At 42.5% G+C, this 16,595-nt stretch overlaps 1 protein-coding gene across 3 annotated transcripts in view; it reads left to right on the top strand.

Annotated features, from left to right (window-relative positions):
- The first annotated feature begins 2,119 nt into the window (after positions 1-2,119).
- Positions 2,120-16,595, top strand: part of SMAD5 (SMAD family member 5) — a 30,293-nt gene continuing 15,817 nt past the window's right edge. Inside the window, exons 1-2 of one of the 3 annotated variants that reach the window (XM_084295054.1) lie at positions 10,831-10,982; positions 11,957-12,106. The gene's annotated coding sequence lies outside the window, so the exon portion shown is untranslated. Of the gene's footprint in view, positions 2,228-10,830; positions 10,983-11,956; positions 12,107-16,595 lie in introns of those variants that run through there. The other 2 variants (XM_084295055.1, XM_084295053.1) reach the window with 2 other exon arrangements.

The following is a 16,595-nucleotide window of genomic DNA, read 5'->3' as shown; positions in this document are numbered from 1 at the left end:
TGCAAGTTTAGGGAAGAAGAATGGACGAATGGAAAAGTTCAGCTGCAATCCCATCTCTCCACTGTCACAACAAAATATTTGGATATGACTTTTCCATTAAACGTTCCTCATTTGTCCTCTGATTTTAAAAAACATAATACACTTTGTTGTACATAACATTATAGGCTGTATTGCTGGGCTGAGGTGAATTGGTTTAACAAGGCCCAGTGCTGGGTCCTGCACTTTGGCCACAATAACCCCATGGAATAGGCTTGGGGCAGACTGACTAGAAGACTGTGAAGAGGAAAGGGACCTGGGAGTGTTGATTGATGCTCGGCTGAACGTGAGCCAGCTGAGTGCCCAGGTGGCCAAGAAGGCCAACGGCATCCTGGCCTGTATGAGGAATAGTGTAGCAGGAGCAGGGAGGTGATCGTCCCCCTGTACTCGGCTCTGGTGAGGCCGCATCTCAAGTACTGTGTTCAGCTTTGGGCCCCTCACTTTCAAGCAACAGAGGATGCCCAGAGGAAGACTGTAAGGACAGGGCAGGCAGGAATGTCACAGAATACTCTCCTAGCACTTAGGGACCTAGGAACTTAGCAACCTAGGAACTTACAGAGCCAGAGCTTGGTGTCTTGTTTTTATTTTTATTTTTATTTTTTTTTTAATTTTAATTTTTTTTTCCCAACAACTTTGTTATCCACAGATTGCCTTACTCCCTTCCCAAGCTCACTCAGGAATAGGTTGAGCTGGACCAGTATGTGCACTTGTGGCTGTGAAACTCCACCTCCCTCTGCTGTCAACAGTAACCAGGTATGAGCTTCTTTTTCTTTCAGTAGTTATACCTTCTTGGGGGATTATTGCCTCCTTTCCCCTGACATATTTTCTTCCCTGAGAAAGGTGGGAGACACTGTCAAGGGTCTTTTAGAAATCCAAGTAGAATGCAAGGAAATATCTGCTGGCTAAATCCTTCAAAGAACTCCAGCAGTGATCTGCAAGGTCTAACTTTCTTTTGCCATGCTCATCCTTCTCCGTGAATGCATTACGGGCTCCTGGCTCCAATGTTGGCAGATAACTGGAGCTCTGCAAGGGAACAAAACCCATGGGAGGGAAACACAAAGTTTTTTAGGAAACAGTTTGAGAGGACTGAGCTGATAATTTAGACGCAACCCCAGTTATTTCATGAAGATCAATGGCTAACAATTAGACAAAATGGCTAATGATTAGGTATAATCATAATAATCTCATTAAATAAATAATACATGCTTTGAGTCTGCAAGCACCTAATCACAGGAATTTTATCTTCTGCTTTCCGTGATTCTTCTCGGATGTGCAGCTGTCAGACTGTTCCTGTTAGCTGGACTTTGAAACCTCTAAGTGCTCTGCTGTCAACACGACTTCTGTTGTGTCTGTAAGTTCACGGAGCGACCGATCTTTCACAGACTTATATTTTAAAATATTTCTCATTCTGCTTTTGCCATCTTTATGTATACATGCTAAGTGGTAAAATGCAAATTTAGAAGGCCTGGTATGAGGATCATTCATGCCTGGTGTAATGGTATTTTTTACATGGAAAGGGCCATTATCCTAATTAAGCTGGCCCATTTTGAGGGGCGGGTGTATTCACATGTGCATACGCATACAATCGAATGCATTAAATGCACACAGATCTATTCATATGTATTACACACACATATCTACATTTACTGCGTCCAGACTGTGTGTATATCATACTTTCTGTGCAGAGCGACCTAACGCAAAGGGTCAGCACACTGCGATGGCTATCGCTCCCCTTTTGCACACAGAGAAGACTGCGCTGGATAAATTATTCACCAAAAAGCATCAGCCAGCCTCGCCACGGGCACGATTTACACCGGCAAAGCGCTTTTGATACGGATCGCGTGAGAGACACGGCACAAAAGATGGCTGCATTGCAGCGGACCGAGGAGCATTACTCCAGGATGAAGGCAGGAAGCAAAAATAGCCTTGCCACGCCGCTATCGCAGAAAGTTTCTAAAGCGGGAATGTGAATTCCCTGCCCTGCATGCACGCAGCCTGCGGCCGCTCAGCTCCACGCCCCAGCTCAGCTCAGCACCAGCTCAGCACCAGCCCCAGCTCAGCCCCTGCCCAGCGCCGCCCCTCTCCTCGCTGCTGCCAGGATGAGCGCACGGCAGAGGGCTGGCCGTCGCTTGCAAGGGAGCTGGAGCGAAAGGGAAGGGGCAGAAAATGGAGCGGCAGTAATGTCCTGAAGGTAAAGCTATGCTCAGTCGTTGTTGTCTTTTTTTTTTTTTTTTTTTTTTTCCTCTCCTCCCCGAGCCTGCCTCTCGCTTGTTTTTTTTTTTCGAGCAGAGGGAAGGAGACTCACTGAGATGGCGTCACTTTTTAAAAGTTTGCAGATTTTGCTGATTTTTTTTGTTTGTTTTTCCTTTTTTTTTTTTTTTCTTCTTTAAGGGAGGGTTGTACTATTTGTAATGCAACTGTGCGATGTGGCCAAGATCTAAATATACGGCTGCGAAAACAACCCCTGAGATAGCGACACCGATAGCAGAGGCTATTGTTTAACTTTCGGGATTCCGATTAAATCCTGAAATGTTAAATATTTATTTAATGCGTACGGAGATTGGGAATTCTCGCTAGCTACACTAATGGAGTCAGAGCAGGCAGTGAGTTTTTTCGCCTACCCCCCTCCCAAATCTAAATGGGGACTTCCAGATCTACGAGCAGGGACTCTGTGCCAATGCACAGACTGGAATATGAACATTAAAGGACAAAACAGTTTAGCTTTGTTTTAGGAGTTTGATTTCAGTTAGTTAAGCAAACTATCGCATTTTTTCCCGTTTCTCCAGCTCAATCCAAACATAACATTCCACAGGCTAAAATCTGGTACAAAATAAAACCCACTTAGTAGCAGCTGGAGTTACATTCACAGTCTAAAAATGATCTGAAAGCGCCTCGAGAATCCTAAATGTCAGGACTGCTAACGCTCCCACCATGGCCTATGTACCGCTGCAATCCTCTGAAGTGGTTACCTGGCCAAGAGTCGGGAACAGACGATAAGAAGCCAGCAGACAGAGAGTCAAGGAGACACTAAAAGCTAAAGAACACGGTTCTTCATGATGTTACATTGCAGCAGTTAGCTTTCTTAAATGTTAATACATTCTCCCTAGGAGATGCTTCTTGGCTCAGTGTTTGTTGTTTGTTTTTTTATCTGTACTATTTTGTACGTTGTCACGAGTACATAAGATCAGTTTGGAGTATGAAGGCTCTCTAAATTTTGGCTGGAGTTTCAATGAACTCACAGGGAAGGCGGGTGTGGGGTGATAAACTTCAGGCTCTGCAAGTTCACATCTCACTCAAGCATTTCACTCAAAAAGAACACTGTCCTGGAGTCAAAGTATAGTTAAAGTTATAGTTTGTCCAGAGAAGGGCAACAAAGCTGGTGGATTCACCACCCCTGGACGTCTTTAAAAGACGTTTAGATGCAGAGCTTAGTGATATGGTTCAGTGGAGGACTTGTTAGTGTTAGGCCTGAGGTTGGACTAGGTGATCTTGGAGGTCTCTTCCAACCTAGATGATTCTGTGGTTCTGTCGTTCCCAAGCTGTGGTGAATTGTAAAACTATTTTAGTGGCAGTGCCTCACATGGGGCCTATCTCAGCAGTTGGAGCAAAAGGTTTATGACCTTCTAATTTTTCCTTTACCATGTGAAGGTGTTTGGATAATAACCGTAATGCCAACATTTCAGATTTGCAAAAAAATGTAAGCAAGATTGAAAATAAATCCTTTGCCTTTTGATTTTCCTCCTTGTATTTCCTTTCCAAACATATGTCAAAGGGCAGTGCTGAAAGAGTGGAAGAAAACCCAGCAGTGATAAAAGCCTGAATGAAAAATAACACTTGACTATTACTATGAGAAACTAGAGATTTCCTCATCTTATTGGCTTCTCCCACAAGCTTTAATTTCTGTTTCGGAAAATGATCCAGTTCCCCTTCCTCTTTTTTTTTTTTTTTTTTTGACTTCTGTGGGAATAGCTTCATTGTGAACAGAAGCAAATAACCTGCAACACGCTGTCCCAAACTGCACCATACTACGCCCCATAACACTTTTATTTTATGATAGGTATTATTATGCTTGTATATGCAGATCTTGATACTGCAGAGGAAATTATTAAAGCCAACTATTTGGTCATGAGGGTTGAAAAAAAAAGTTGTTTCCCAAAGTGTGCCACAAAATTTAAATACGAGTTGTAAAGGCCCGGTGTGGTGTAACTTGAGGACTTCGGTGGAAGTACACCTAATGCACCCAGGAGAAGGTCAAGTCCTGTCAGCTCCGCCATGGGAAAGCTTTGGTAGTCTGTATTGCCGTCACTAATTGGTCTGTGTTGTGAAATCCTCGGGTGATAACGTGCTGTTAGAAAGTTGTCTTATGAGTAATTAAGCTTAGGTCTAGCTATTATAACCTGATTTGTTACTCATGCACTAGAGTCATCGGCGGTGTTTTCTCTCAAGATGCAGATAAAGCTCAATGTCCTCTGCGCTGGTCTAAGCCAAAAGTGCCTGCATAATGACTGGAGAGATTTTAGCTATAGGTAGGTTCAGGCACATGCGGCGGGAAGCATTATCTTTAATACAAGAGGTACAATTATTGTAGCAGATCACTTGTATTTCAAATTGTTCCTTTTTCCTTTCCTTTCTTTTATGAAGAGGGAGTGATGTGGGATGTGTACCTTTCTTCAATTAAAGTTGAAAATACTGATTTTACTCTTTTTTTTTTTTTTTTTAAATCTCTCTTTGAGAGTGTTTCTGTTTATTGTATCCAAGCTTCTCCATAGAGTGGGTGTAACCAGGAGAAGAATTTGGCCCATAATGCGAGCTAAATTTTCAGCGCTTCCACTATTTAGAGCTCTGCTGTGTTAAAAATAGCTTCCCTGTGGTTTTGGCCATGAAGCCACAAATACAACTTTTCAGTGCAGAGTTATTGTGGATGTTGGTCCCAACTATTGCTACAAGAAATGGAATTCCAGCTCACGACTGTGTCAACAGATGGTTGTATTGAATGTGAGGTTGTGTGTTAGATCTCGCTGTCCCAAACAGAGAATGCGGCCCACCCAAATGCCAATCACGTTCAAAGGGAGAATGTTTCCAAGGATTTGGCCTTGGGAGTGAAAAGCCCTGGGAAAAACTGCGTCCATGCTGGCAATAAATGGGAAGAACGTGCACAGAAGGCTCCAAGGGTGGTTACTGGTATAGGATGTTAAACAGGTGCTGGGGAAGTGAGTAAATCTTTAAGAAGAAAACAACACAACTTTGTTCGTGAGTAATTTTGAGCGTAGTTTATACAAAAGAAAAAAGCTCATAGTAACCTGTGACGTATCTTCCTGCTGCCTGCAGGTTTTGGATGTGGTTGCTACAGCCAGCTTTCAGGAGGTGGGAGCTACCTTCCCTCTGAGTTTAGCAGTGGGTGACAGACTCCAGAAAGTGTTCTTGTAATGGGAGGTCATGTTCTGGAAATGGTTGAAAATCACCGATTTAGAAGAATGCCAGTGAGAGTACTGTACGGCCATACAGTGCTGTAGCAATATCGAATGCAAGCCGGGAGGTAGTCTAGAAAACTAGCACCAGTGGAGGAATATTCAAAGGAGCTATGCCATTTAAAATTCTTTTATTTATTGTTTCCTCCGTGAAGCAGTGTATTACTTCACGTTAATCAGCTGGGATTTTTTTTTTTCCATTCCTCCAGGAAGGTTCCACCTCCCGTTCTGCGAAGCAGATCCAATTTAGCAGTACTTTGCCCTGACCAGATGCTATGCACAAGTTTCAGTGGTCGAGGGTTCACACTCTGATATGGACTTTGCAATAGGCCCCAGAGTTCTCTTCTCCTATTCATTACTTATGCGTTTACTCTTCCTGCATTGTCCTCTCACCCTTCTTAGGACTTTGTCTTTTTTGTCTGTTCTTTTGACATTTACTGGTTGGATTGTGTGTTTGGTTTTGCACCTTTAGTTGACTCTCAAATCTGTTAAACGAGATATACCACCCCTAATATATTTACATTTTTCTTCTCTGGAGTGTGAAAAGACAATGGTGATTTAAACTAATAAAGCCTTTACACAACGTCTTTAGTTCAAACATCTTTGTAGATGTAGCAGCACTCAGCTGTTTATCTCATTTATTCTTTAAGTCTAGTAAAAAAAAAAAACAAAAAAAAACAGCAGCTTTAAGTTTTCTTGGAAGTATACCTTTAGCTTGTCTTTCCCTCCCCTGACCTACAACTTCATCTTGAGGTCCTATATCTGTATCTTCAGGAAACAAGAGTAATCCTTCTCTCCCCTTCTCTGTGTGAGTTGGGCAATGTAAGATTTCCAGAAGTGTGGCTGTAACAATAACAGGGAACTCAATGGCTGGGAGCCAGCGAGGGTAAGTTCACAGTAGTCCACACCACCAAAGGCCTTGCAGATAAACACTTCTAATACATTTCCTCCAGACACTAAGCAATTTTTTTCATTTGGATTTAACTTTCTTGCACGTGTGATACCATGTACACAACATTTGTGTTGCTTTCTTGTTGTGAGGCAGCCGCTTACCATCTATTGTGCCTGTTCTCAGCGTGCTGTAAATTGCGGGGCTATTTAAGAGGACCAAATGGCCTCCCTTTCCACTGGCTGAACTCTGCTCAGACATAACCCTCTTTTTCTGCCTCAAAAATATACGTAAAGGTATGTATAGTATGTTAGCCCCTCCTTAGCCTTTCCCACCCAGAAAATTTTTGAATAGGGATGGCATGTTCCCCTGTCCAAAAAAAAAAAAAATTCCTTTCACAGTATTTCCCCCTTCCCCCATTTCTTCTCAGCTGACAGCTGTGAGAGTCTAACTTTCAGGAGCTATCCTATCTGTTTTCCCTGATTCTGTTTTGAAGCTGGATTTTGTTTAAATATCCAAGTCATCTTTCACACTACAGGATTTTTTTTTTTTGACATAATTTTAAAGTGGCCTTGAAAATACTTTATGTGGGTAGAGACGTGGTAACTCTCTCTCTCTCTCTCTATATATATATATACATATATATATCCTTTTTATCCTATTATTTTGCCTTTTTTATCTTTTTTATTATTATTTTTTAACAAAAACCTCCCCCAGCAATTTAGAAAGTTGATAGGGAATTAAGTTGAACAATGTAGTAATTTTAGAAGTCACAGGAAGGCCAAAGTTTAATAATAAAGCTTTTTTTTTTTTTTTTTTAAACTATTTCCTTATAATTCAAAAAATCTAATTTTCACACCATTCATTTCTAACCAAACAAGAAATCTCAGTAAGAAATGTAGAGATCATATTCAAAATCTAGCGAGAAAATCAAAATAACGTAATTTAAGATACTTGTTGAACTTCATAGTTGCTTCTCAACCATGCAAGGCCTGATACAAAGCGGTAATTTTTCTGTTGATCGTTTTGTACTTTGATCAGACTGTAAGGTTATAGCTAGTCCAACATAAACATGCACAGCAGCTCAGGTTTTATGAGAAGACAATCTTCTGTCTTTGCTGGTATTAGACTGCGTGCAAAGGAATGTGAAACAGGTAGTTGTACTTTACTTGACTTTACAAGGCCAGAGCAAACGTATGAATGCGTGCAATTGTCTCTGCAGAATCTGAGCACACTATTATAATTGAAATGTTTAAGTAGAAAGTTAGCTAGTTGTTTTTCCTTAGATTATCAGAGTTACATGTCTGTATTTTGAAAAATGTACATTTGCCAATGCTAAAAGAGGACGGATGGATTCACGAGTAATGAAATGAATGACTTTCCCAAATTCATGTAGTCACATGATTTCCAGAAACTATGTGCCGGATGCCTCAAGTCTACTTGCTGCAACCCATTTTTGAGCTTTGTATGCTATTAGAGTACACCAACTTCTGTTGACTATATACAACTTTGTATGTAGTCGACAGAAGCGTACGTGGTGCTAATTTTATTGTGACTTTAAGCACAAACAGACTTGAATCATGAGATAGCAAATGTAATTTACTTTATCCTTTACTCTGTCCCATTGACTAGAAGCAGGTAACTTGTCTTTTGCAGTTGGTCATTGGCCATTTAACATCAGACAAAGAATTAGTCTGTGACAAAATGACAAAACAGAGGAAAACTATTTTTCAGCTGGTAGATTATTATTACTCTACTCCAAAATAGTCTGTATATTGTGCTTAAGAATCACTGCTTTCTGAGGAGTGGTGTGTTGTGAGCAGACATGCCTAGCTTGCCTTTATTTTTAAACTGGGAACTTTGTACAACTTGTTGGAAAACTTGGAGTTTTCCCATAAGCTTGCATGCACACCTGCAGAGCTCCTCATAAAACTATAAAACCTCTGCAGGAGGAAGCACATCAGAGCTGTCTCGTAGCTTCACTTGACAACATACAACTGTTTTGTAACTTCTTATTAAGAGAACATTTTGTTTTGTAGAGACATGATGGCTGGCACATGAACAACACCTCAAACGCTGCTGCCAATTTGTTGTTTGTTACTTGGTTTATTAATTAAGTTACACAAAAGATTTGGAAAAAGACCAACAGCCTTTTTTTTTTTTTTTTTTTGGTCCCATATTTTGGACTGCCTGGCCAAAGTAGAACAATTGCTGGTGCAGAGATACACAGAAGTCCCTAAAGGCAGTTAGGGCGGTTAGCTCTGTTCTTGACTGAATTATACCAAAGCCATGCACCTTCACTGTTTGTCATGAACTTTAGTAGGGATATCCTTCCTGTTGGTCTATTAATTGACCTCTGTATAGATCTGATCAGAGTACACTGGTGCTAAAAACTTCTGTTTATATCAAAAGTCATGTGGTTTTCAGCCAGAAAAAAAAAAAAATCTTCAAAGTTCAAATTTATTTCAAATTGAATCCAGTTTGTCTCACTGGATATTTGCCCTACTTCTATAAACTTTACCTCACTTTTTTTTTTTTTTTCTGTGCAGTTAATTTACACAAAGAAGGCGTTTCATGTTCTTTCTTTCTGGCTTAATTATATAAAATATAATGTGTATATACATATATGTATATAAAATTCCTTTACATTTGCTTGTTTATAGGTTTTTTTTTTTTTTTTTTTTTTTTCCGGAAGGAAGAATTTTAATAGCAAGATTCAGTAGGCATAATAGAAGCCATGGCTACACCAGGTTTTCAATGGCTCAGAACTGGTGTAGTTACACGTCATGAAACAGAAATATAGATTTGTATGCAAAGAATGGTTTTGCCAAGTATATCCTTCCCATATGCTGTTTTTGCCAGAGGAAGTAACTTTTCTCTAGAACTTTCTGTAGTGGATCAGGCAACCATTCAGCTAAGTTCAGCAGTGTGTCTGAAGAGGCCTCAGGTAGGCCTCAGGCACCTTTGGGTTATGAAGTGTCTTCCTGTAGGAAAAAGTTTCCTCTTAAAATCATTTTGAGAACTAAGTGTGAAATATTTTCCCCTCATTGTGGATATTTTCATTAAGAATATAAAGCTAAGTTTCTCCGTGCCATCAGTTTGGGCCTCGCCAGTGCTTAGTTGTGAGCAGTGCCACCCGCTCAGGAGCTGGGCCAGCAGCACCAGGCTTGGTTAGGCCTTCATGGAGGCCTCTCAAGTTTCTCATCTCTCACAAGGGAAACAAGACTTTGCCAGTTCTTCCTTATAATGAGAGACTTTAACAACTCCTTTTTATTGTTGAATTTAATGGAAGTATGCGAGTTCTTCAGATATGGCTGAAATGTTGGCTTTTGGAGTTGCTGATGTCCGTTGCCAGTTGAGGGGAATTTCAAACATGGAAATGTAGTAACTTCAAGTCATGGTGCTGAACACGATTCTTCATTAATTTACCTTCGTATTCACTGATTTACATAGTTAATAATGACAAGAACAATTAGGCTGTAGCGTGCTTGATGAAGGTCAGGCATTGTTGTGGCTTCTTGGAGGTGGTATTGGCCAAGCACCTCTCTGAAATGAGCTTCTCTGCCTTCCAACAAGTGGCCGTGAGGAAGTGGTGGTCATTTCCATTTATTTCCATGTCACGCAGAGAGGATGGTTGTGTGAAAAGTAGGTGTTTGTCCTGCACAGGTGTTACACCCAGCATGAAGATTCTCATGCATATGGGCCCTTGCAGAATTTTCCTAATATCGCTGTCCCTGAGGGTGTTTGAAGAAAGGTTGGTGACATTGGTAATAGGGTGAAGGCTGGACCGGATGATCTTGAAGGTCTTCAAGGTCTTTTACAACCTTAATGATTCTGTGATTGTAATATTGTTAACATTTTCCTGAAACTTCAGTCGTTTTTTTGGTGATCTGCGATCTAGCCGCCTGAAGGACCTCAGCACTGGGCATAAAACCTAGTGCCAGAAAACGTCTGCCAAATGGCGGGCTGGCAGCAGGAGGCAGGCAGGGCCGGTGGCTGTCCCACAGCTGGGACTGAGCAGGCTGGGCACTACGTGGCTGTGCCTGGTGGAAGCCATGGGCACGTCCCAGCGCGGTGAGGTAGCGCGGGCCAACATGGAGCTCGAGCAGAGCTTTTTATGCCTCCATCTTGTGGCAGGCTACGTTTGAGTCGAGACACACAGCCATCTCTTTTCTTCTTCTTTTTTAAACTTTTGGGCTCCGTTTCGTTTTTATTTCTGTTTTTAAAGCGACTACCCCGAGCCACGCCACCCTCCGAGCTCCCTTTCCGCCGCTCTCCCCTCAGCGCTCCCGCCCCTGCCCCTTCCCGCCGCTTCCTCCCGGCAGCGCGCACGCGCGGCCACCGCCAGCCCGCGCGCTCCCGCCCCCTTCTCCCCCCCCCCCTTCCCCTCCCCGCGGGGCTCCCCCCGCCCCTCCGCGCACATCCGGGTCCCGGCGCTGGCCCCGCCGGCCCCGCCGCCGCCGCCGTCCCCTCGCGTCGTGGTGGGAGCTCGGGCGGCCCAAGGCCCAGGCCCAGCCACCGCCACCGCCGCCGCCTGCCCTCAGGGGGACGCCCGCCGCGGCCGGGAGGCCGCCCGAGCTCCGTGCCGGGTGGGTGAGGGCGGCCCGGGGGCCAGGGGAGGCGCCATCGGGGGGTTGGGGGGGTGTGAGGCGGCGGAGGAGAGGGGGGGGCTGGAAGGAGGGGGGGTAGGGGGGTGAGAGCCGCGGGCCCGAAGTTTGTGCCCTCCTTTTGGGAAGTTTTTGTCCCCTTTTGGGAAGTTTGTGCGCTTCTCTGAGAGGTTTTGCCCCTCTCGGAAAGTTTGTGCCCCGTTGGTTGAGGACGGGACCCTCCCCACAGGGCCGCCGGGGGGTGTAGGGGGGTGAAGGAGCAGCCCCAGTAACCCCGCTCACCCCCCGACCCACGCTTCGTGCTGTGCACGGAGCTGCCTCGGTGCTAATAAAAGGATCGCTTTTTCCCCCCTTTTTTGAAGCTGAGCAACTCCGCTCTTACATTGTCAAAGGCCTGAGCAAGGGAAGGAGGAGAGGGATAACTGCCCGTGTCCCCAGCGCTGGTGAAGCGGCGCCTTCTGGCTCGGGCTCCCTCACCCTCCTTGGCCTCGGCAGCCTTCCCCCGGCACTGACAGCTGCCTGACAACAGATGGGCCGCGGAATTGATTCCGAGGGGCAATTTTTGTTTTCTGTGGGTTGTAAACTTAATAGAGGAAATATGGTCTTGCGGTTAAAGCACAAGACTGGGGATCAAGTGATCCGCGTTCTCTTCCAGAAGTGTAGTTTTTGATGTGACTTGAAGCAAACTAAGCGAAGGTGTTTCTTAGGAAAATGAGGAAGAACTGATTTCCCAAAGGTTCAGTAACAGGCCTTGAAGCTTGTGGTGGAATCTATGGGTTTACAGGATTTATTCAGTGAGTGACATGGGCTCCCTGCTTTAACGCAGCCTCTGAGGAATAACTGTCAAAGTTTGCATTAGCCTGTGAGTTTTGTCTCGTCATGGGAAATTAGATTGTCAGTGTGTGATGGCTTTAGATGAAATCTCTTGCTGGTTTTCATTCCTTCGTTAATTTCAGGTAATTTATCTGTCATGTGTGGCTTTAAAATCCTGACGACTGAAGCAGGTGTTGTGCAGTGCATGTCCCGATTATGCACGGATTATCTGCCCGATATTCTGATTCCTGATATTCTGAGAGAATCCCAGTGAAGAGAAGGGGAAAAAAATGGTACATACATTTCTCAGTCACGTGCCTGTGCTCTTCAAAAGCTGTAATGCTTTACGAAATTGGCAGCTGGTGGTAGTGGAAGTTAATAGAAGAAGCAAATAACTTAATTGAAGATGTTTCATAATTAGTATGTTGTAACTTCTGAGTGCTGTGTCTGCGTAGGGTGTTGCTGAATTTAATGTCTTAATCCCTGCTGCATGATAGTGGTTCAGTCTAACATCTGATATAAAATTTTGTTCATTTGGCCTTGAAATTGACAGTAAGTGTTTAACGGCATTTATTTTGGAAAACAAAGCTATAGCAAACCTCGTGCTTGCTGGGGTACCTGCCATTGTTAAACTTCTCTTTTCTTTTCATATACGGAGAAAATACACTTGAGGGGGGAATTTTCTTCCTAAAGAAAACTTTCCTAGTGGAAGCCCAGGAAGAAGGGCAGTTGGGGTAGTGATGAGAACTAAAAGAAGAGGATGAGAGGCTTTCCTTGCATTTCTCTGTCTTGATGACAGAAGATCACAGCAAAAGGGTGTGCAGCGTACAGCTGTAGTGGGTGGTTTTCCTTTGAGGTTTAGAGTTTTAACCTGGGGTGGAACCTGAAGGAATGGTAGCTGTGGACCCTGTACTTGGTTCTTGTTACTAAGTCAGATTCTTCATGTCACAGCTTGAGCAGGTGATCTCCTTTGCCGTTTCCAGGATGACAGAATGGTATCTGAGTTGGAAGAAATTCCAGCTCTCAAGGTAGAATGTGAATGCTCTGGTAAATGTTGTATTTCGGTATTTGGTCAAACGGCCTTTGCAAATTATGTTGTGATCTTTAATCTTCCAGAGGACGCTTTTTAATGTCAGGAAGATGTTCTATTATATTCTCTTTATAGTTCTCTAAAGAAAGCTCTGAGAACACCTCTGTTGCCCTTAGCTAAATTATGTACCTGCAGACATTCTGCTGGGGCAATTCTTTGCAAGACCGTAGTCCTTCCTTTGCTGCCAGTTAAATGCTTCGTGCCGTTTAAAATGCAGGTTTCTTCTAATGTCTATGATAGCTTTGTTAAAATTATTTTTAATGTGTTAATATGCCTTGAAAGATCCCTAGGTCATTTTATATAGCAACAGGTTTAGTCCGTTCAAGTAAGGAGAGCAGTTCATGCTCAGAATTAAAAGGTGCTTGTGTTAGCTGAGAGCACTTCAGATGTTTCATGGCTAACATTGATAAACAGCGCATTAAAAGCAAGTTGAGCAGTAATTCAAGACTTTTGCAGTTATCATTAGTCTCGGTGCAAGTTCCTGCGCTGTTCTCTGGAAGCCTTCTCAGCTGTGCTCCTGTGACCACGTCGAAAAGTTTGGCTGGCGCTTCAGCCCGCTTGACCAGGGTGGGTTGGCAAGGTGCAGGACGCTGCCTGCCAAGTCCGTATCCCTCCTGACCTACCACCAAGGTTGCGCCCGCCAGGACTGTCATCCTTGACAGAGGATCTTTGTCAGGACGCTGCTACTGATCCACCAACTATGAGGTAGTGTCTCTGAATTCTGGGTCAGTGCGTGTCACAAACTGACAAATTTAGAATACTTCGCCATTCATTCATTCTGTGCAAGGGGGAAAAAAGGCTTGCTGAATTACTATTGTCAGTGTTCCCTCCAAATCCTGTAGCCTTTGTAAACTTGTCACAGTCTTAATGCAATTCAGTTGGAGTGGAAGCGAATACACACACGCATATACATCTTTATTTTTCTTCCCCTCTTTTAAAGCTTTATGAAAGTCTGCGGTCCCTGCTTTCAAGTTACATTTTTTGTTGCCAATTCACGTTTTTAGTGGCAGTATTTTGGGTGTTATTCTTTAATGAAGGTTTTGTGTGTGAGCAGCGAAATTTTTGGAAGGCTTTGTCGAACTTTTTAATTTCTTAATGTATTTTAGGGCTTGTGGAAAGTATAAGCATGTTGTCTTTTTTTCCTTTTTTTTTTTTTTTTTTTTCTTTAGGTGGTATTGAGTCCATTTTAAATGCTCTTTTGCTTGGCCATGTCCACCAGCCTACCAGTGGATGCATAAGCTTTTGCTTTCACATTTAGTGAAATTTAGTGATGTCCTTGTATGTGATTTTAATCAAGAAATGGCAGCCAACTTGTAGGTATCAGCTGTGGTTAGAGTAGATCCTGAATAACCTTAAAAATATGAGGCAGTTTTAGGGCTGACTTTCAGAAGTGCTGACTGCAGTTGATGATGGCATTTCTTAGTGTAATGCTTCTGTTGGAAAATGCCAGTTAGGTGAAATAGGAGTGTGAGAAAATGCACGGTTCTGGTAAAATACTTAAAAGAGAGATTTGGGTTCTAAGGTGGAATTTGCAAGTTTTGGGACTTCTACAAAGCTGAGTAATTAGAGCAGTTGTGGAAACCAGGGCCATGTGAGCACAGGATTTTTCTGTTTTAAGTGGATGCCTTAAGAAATAGATATATTTTTCAGGCCTGGGAAGGTTTTGCTTTTTTTCCCCTCTGTCTCTCTTCCACAGTATCACACCTAAATATGAGTTGTACCGTGATGCAAAGCACATTCAAAACTTTCTGTTCTCAGGTCACACTTCTTCCTGAGGTTTTCTTGGCATCAGTTGCCATTTTGAAATGCAGTGAAGTTCTAGTGAACTCCTTCTGGCCGTACCTCATTGGAGATACAGATCATTATCACTTGTATTATTTTCTTGCAGCAAATTTTTAGAAAACTAAATAAAAACAGGCAACAGGCATCACCTTTGCGGTCTGAGCTATACATACGCCTTTCATGGTACCAGTTCTCCCATGTCCCATTCATTACTTGCATCTTGTGTTTGGCCTCACAGTTTTTGTCGTTTCTTTTACCAGTGCTAGTTAAATACTTCTCAGCTGACAGAGTTATATGCTTCAGGTTTTTTTAAAGCTGTGTTAGATGATGTACAGATGTGGAAATGAAAAGAAGTAGTATTGTGTGAGAAAGCCATGTCTGAAGCTGTTAATACAGTTTTTGTTGGGAGAGCAGTCACAGTTAATAAATTTTTGAAGATACCAGACAATTCTTTTCTGTTCTTGTTTACATGTATTATTAATTAGAAAATACTGCCTTACAAGGCATGTTTGAAGCAAAGAACTCTAGTGCAAGTATAAAAGCAGTTATGTTTCACTCAATTAGATGCCTCTTTAGATATGCAAGCCCAGTTCTGATGGAAATACCACAAGTTCCATGTTAGAATCCTTCCTAAAATCTCCTTTCATCTTTTCCTTACCCCTGAGGGGAGGGGGGAGAAGAATTAACCAAATGATGGGTGATACTTTTCATTTTTTGTGATAGCTTTTCTGCACAGGAGAATTGAAGAAAAATCTTTTCTGTTCCAAAGCTGTGGCGATGGCAGGGAGTGCATAGGCTCTTGAAGTTTGTTGCCCAAATGTGACTTTAGGATTCATTTTAACTTTGATGTGCATGGAAAAAGTATGGAACTCTAATGTGTCTTCTGCATTTGTCCTCAAGAAAAGACTAATGAATGCCATTGCATGGGACCATATGCTGGGACACAGTGTAAGATGTAAGCTTTGGAAAATTTCCTACATGGAAAATGTAGGCTTTGCAAAACCAAGCACAATCCAGCACAATTCCTGTTCAAGACATTTATAAGGAGAAAAGGATCTTACTAAAACAAAGTGAAATTGATGAGAATCCAAGTGAATAGAAGTTGTAGTTTTAGATAGTTTTAAAAATATGTTGATAGCTGAGCACAATAAACTTATTATAATGTAAGTGGGCTTGGGAGCTTTCTGTACAAACACACAAACTGTTTTAACGTGTCCGTGGAGGCAAAGTACTGAAGCATTTCTAAGTTTGAAGGGGCAGTAAGGTTAGGCACCAGAGCTGACTGCTAAACAGTTTTAACTGGCAAGTCTGAGGCAGCTCTAACGACCTACCAATTGTGTAGCTAGTTATAAGGGGTGGTTTGTTTATATTGTGAAACTGAGTCTCAAAGCAGCTTCTAATCAGGAGCACTTCTGATTGGATCGGGTGCTGCAGGAGGCTTCATTTGCAAACTAGTAAATGAAGCAGCAAAGAACAGCATTTGTACACTTGGAATGCAAGTTCAGTGCTGACAGTAGGAAAGGATGAGGATGGTGTAGCTACTTATTTTATGCTTTTTATTCCTATAGGGTGATGGGCTATTTGGTGAACGGGACTTAAAGTTCACATTTTACCGGTGGAAAATTTGTAGTTTGGAATCAGTAGCAGTAGACTAGGAAAATCTCAGCAGAGGAAGCAAAGCGTAGTTCTGCTGCTTCATGTTTATGATGGTAGGTGAGCGACAGTCTATTTTTCCCCTCTTCACAAATGAAAAGTAATTTGTGCATTGTGCTGTTTGTTACCAAAATTTGTTTGTATTTAGCTGGCTTGATGAGGTATTAAGAAGGGGTTCAAACAATGGACTTGTTCACAGGACTAGTTTCCTTCCATTTCTGTAGTCATCAGTAAGAACTCTAAAAGTTCAGATGTCT

This window comes from Netta rufina, assembly GCF_964035555.1.
Source record: "Netta rufina genome assembly, chromosome: 14".
In the NCBI taxonomy this organism is placed as follows: Eukaryota; Metazoa; Chordata; class Aves; order Anseriformes; family Anatidae; genus Netta; species Netta rufina.
This window is presented reverse-complemented; position numbering and strand designations above follow the sequence as displayed.